The following is a 4,800-nucleotide window of genomic DNA, read 5'->3' on the forward strand; positions in this document are numbered from 1 at the left end:
AGTTCTTGATTAGGATTTGAAAGAGACTTATGCAACATGTTTGCAACAGCCTGCTGAACATTCTCCAGATTCATCACTCTCTCTACCAAGCCATAATTTTTACTACCCGTAAATGAAAAATTTGCTCATCCCTCTATTGTTATTCATCTTTCTGCATATGCTCCCTCGAGACATTTTCATTACACCTGCACGCTGCTTTCCTGTCGTGTTGATAGCAGGCGTTCACCAGAATGTTGGATTTACATATAGCCCTTGAAAGATCGAAGTGTCTTGTATTAATTTGCTTTTCTGTAATTATAGACGGAATGTGACGTCACCAAATTCGTAATTACATATCTTAGAAACGTTAACCATTGCATATGTTCGCTTGTTCGACACATTATACCGTTTGAATGCAAAATGGCAGATCCTCTATTCATCGTCAAATATAACGTGGCAGATAGCTTGGATTACAATGCAAGAGAGAGTTGCTCACGTATTTGTATTTTTCACTTTACATATTTACTTGATTTCATGTCTTGAAGTTGATCATGTGCCTCGTTAATCCATTTGAACATGTTTAATATATCAATAAACCTTGACTTCAGATTTTGCATCAAGCTCTTATGTACATTTTTGTTTATTACTTTAAATTTAGCTCGTTATGTTAATTTTCATCCACTACAGAGTTCCATTTCCTATGTGTTCAAACCTTAAAATAAACAACAATTCAGCTGCTGTTGCCAAAATTGCTAACAATGCACGTTATGCCATGCGAAATGACAAATGAAACTACTTATGGCGGTGGGTGTTGATTTTTCAGTATAATGCATCAGCACTGCAAAACGAATAGGAGAAAGTCTCACTTTAAATGTGATGGCACGACCACTGGAATAAGGAACCAAGGATCAGTTCAGAAAGCAAAGTTTAAAATGTACATTATGTGGAATATTAGAAATGTGGCTGAAAATCTCTTGTTCTACAAGCTGAGTTAGCCAGATTCGCAAATCGCTCCAAGGCGATTTGAGTGTTTAAAAGATATTTCTTCTGCAAACATCATCAGAATGCCCTTAGCTGCCTCATCTGGATTGTTAATGTATCAAGTAAAAAGTTGTGGTATTGACACTGAGCCTTGCGAAACACCACCAGTCAACTGCAATCATGCTGAGAAGAAGCCCTTTTATCCCCACTCCCTGCTCTTTGCTAGACAGTCAATCGTCTATCCATGCTAGTAATTTGCTTGTACTGCCATAGGAGTTTCATTTTACTTCGTGGTCTCCTTTTCGGATCGTTGCCAATAAAACTTCTTGAAGTCCGTGCATTGACTGCAATTGGTCTAAGCTGTTCCTTGGTCCCTCAGAGAATTGCAGAAGCTTTGATGCATCACATCCCCTTGATGAAACCATGCACTTCCAAGTATTCAGAAACCTCATTCTTCACAATCGATTCAATGACCAAGGTGAGGCTAATCGGTCTGTAATCTTCCATGTTTTGCCTCATTCACTTCTTAAACAGGAGAGTCTCGTTAGTGACTTTCCACTCCTCTGGGATCCTGCCTGATTCTGGAGAGTTGGGAAAAATCACGACGAAGGACTCCACTGACTCAGGAATTCAACAATTTCCCTTAGGACTCTGGTGTGTAGCGCATCTATTCCAGGTAATTTATCCACGTTACAGCTATTCAGTTTTCCTAGCGCCTTCTATTTGGTTATTGCCACCATACTCAGCTCTGCCAGTACAGAGTGTGGCAGTTTTGAAGATTTTTCGATATCACTCGTGTCTTCCACCATGAAGGCTGACACGATGTTGTTTTTCAGTTCTTTAGCCATTCCCTTGTTTCCCACTACGATCTCTCAAGCCCGATGTCCACTTTTGCTCGCTCTTGCACTGTATGTATCTCATGAAACTCTTGCAGTCTTCTATTATATTACCGGCCAGCTTACTCTCATAATTTAATCTTCTCCCTCTTTATTTCTTTGTTGCCATCGACTATTCTTTGCAGACTTCCCAATCCGCTCATTTTCGATTGGCTTTCATCACATTATACACTTGCTTTTTTCGATTTAATGCTATCCCTGATTTACCAACTCAGCCAAGGTTGCATCACTCCCTGAGTCATGCTTCTTTTTGCTCGGGGTGAAGCTCTGTCATGTCTGCTGAATCAATCGCAGAAAATCCTGGCATTGCCATTCCACTGTTTTCTTTTCCTGCTAGGTTCCGCTCCCAGTTATATTAACACCATTCCTCCCTCATGCTTGTATCGTTTCCTTTATTCAGCTGGAATAACATGACCTCTGAGTCTATGTCCGTCTTTCCAAATTGCATTGTCACTTCCATCCTATTATATTCAATGGCCCTGAAGCATTCATTTACCTTGAGTTCCCTTATCACATCTTGCTGAAGGCACACCAGTAAATTCAATGTTGCCTGTTCCAAAAAGCCATCTCTTAGACAATCCACAGATTCATTTTCCTGCAATCCACGACCGAACTATTTTCCCCAGACCATTTGAATATTGAAAACATAAATGATGGCTGTAACTGTTGAAGTATGCATTGTGTTTCTGATAAAGTTCCTCACTGTCTATGATACCACCTAAGAACATAGAAGAGCAAAGAAAATTTACAACACAGTAACAGATCCTTCAGCCCTGTCAGCCTGAGCCGATCCAGATCCACTCTCTCATCCTATCGCCTAATGGCTATGGATCTGTATCACTCTGCTAATCACCTACTTATGCATTGGTCCAGACGCCCTATCAATGAATCTACCATGCCTGTATCTACTATCTCAGCTGAAAACAAGTTGCTGGAACCTACCACCCTCGGTGTAAAGTGTTATCTGCGTGTATCTCTCTCAAACATTTCATCTCTCCCCTTGAACGGTTACCTCGCATTGTTGAATGCATCTCTCTGGAAAAAAAAAACACAGCTTATGTCTACAAACCCTGGCGACAACTTACATGATTTTGTGGGTTTCAATCAGGTGCACCCCCAATCTCATTTTTTTCGAATGAAAACAGTCCAAACCTACTCAACTTCTCTTCACAGCGAGCACCTTCCATACCAGGCATCACTCTCATCGCCCTTTTCTAAAACCTTTCCAAATCGTCCACATCATTTTGGTAATGTGGCGCCAAGAACTCTACACAGTATTCGAAATGCAGCCAAACCGGAGTCTCGTACAAGTTTAACATGACCTCCCCCTCTTATATCCAGCACATCGTCGTTGAAGGCAAGCACACTATATGCAGTCTTGACTACTCTATCCAACTGTGCAGCCACCTTCAGTGTACAATTGACCTGAACTTCCAGATCACTCCACTCATCAACTTTTCTTTTCAAGTATCACCCGCTTACAGTATTGTTCGTTGTCGAATTGGATCTCTTAAATTGCATCATCTGACGTTTGCCCAAGTGGAAATCCATCTGCCACTATTCCACCTAACTCTCCAGTCTATCTATATTCACCTGAAATCCTTGCCAATCCTCTACACTTTGTCCTACTCCACCAATCTTCGTGCCATCTGCAAACTTACTGACCGGACCACAATGCCCACTTCCAGATCATTGACATATTTCACAAACAACAGTGAGCCCAAAAATGATCGCTGTGGACTACCACTGGTCACCTTTTCCACTTCGATAATCTCCCTTCAGCTACAACTCTCTGTTTCCTCTTGCTCAACGAGTTTTTTGTCCACCTAGCTAAAACACCCTGCACACAGTGTATTGTCACTTTCTCCATTAGTTTACGGGAGCGAACGTGATCAAATACCTTATGAAAGTTCATGTTTATGACACCTACAACCCATCCTTCATCTATTAACTTGGTCACTCCCTCAATGAACTCTAAACGCAAAGTTCAAATGTGGAACAATGAAAGTGCAAGGAGAAAGTGAGGACTGCAGATGCTGGAGATCAGAGCTGAAAAACCGTTGCTGGAAAAGCGCAGCAGGTCAGGCAGCATCCAAGGAACAGGAGAATCGACGTTTGCTTATGCCCTACTGTCCCTGTAACATTCTCAAGTGCCGACAGATCTTTATACCCCTGTAACATCTCCAGTCTCTCCACCCACTCACTATTTCCGTAACACTTTCCAGCACCCCATCACTGCAAATAATCTGCAGCACCCATATCTTATCCCTGTAACATTGTCCAGTAGCTATGCCCTATCACTGCACTTGTAACATTCTCAATACCTACACCGTCACCTAGCACCACAGCATTCTCCATAACCGAGAATCCGTTCATCCCTTTAAGCTTCTCCAGCCCCGATACACCGCCCTATCCGTGAAACATTCTCCAGCAGGGACATCCTTCCCTGTCCATGCCACATTACCCAGCACCTACAAGTTCATGTATCAATGTAGTATCCCCCAGCACCTGTAAACATGCCCATTCCTCGAATATTCTCCAGCCCCTACCAAGTCCCCAGCTCTGTCATATTCTATAACAGAATATTCTGTCATATTCTATAACAGAACGTCAGATGATGCTGTCCCTGTAACATTGTCCAGCACCTGCACACGCTTCCTATTCCTATCATATTCTCCAATAACTTCAGCCGCTCCCTAATACTGCAACATTCTGAAGCAGCCACACCCACCACTTCTCCTTGACACGTTCTCCAGCACCAGCTGCCACTCCCTGTCCCTGCGACATTCTCCAGCACCTAAACCCACTCTAGATTCCTGTTACAATGTTAACCACCTACATCCGCTGCCTATCTTTGCAAACTTCTCATCCATCTGCACCATTCTCTGTTCCTGCAACATTTTCGTACACCTATACCACCCGTATGCCGAGAATATCACCAGTA

The sequence above is a fragment of the Chiloscyllium punctatum genome, chromosome 35, assembly GCF_047496795.1.
Source record: "Chiloscyllium punctatum isolate Juve2018m chromosome 35, sChiPun1.3, whole genome shotgun sequence".
Taxonomy (NCBI): Eukaryota; Metazoa; Chordata; class Chondrichthyes; order Orectolobiformes; family Hemiscylliidae; genus Chiloscyllium; species Chiloscyllium punctatum.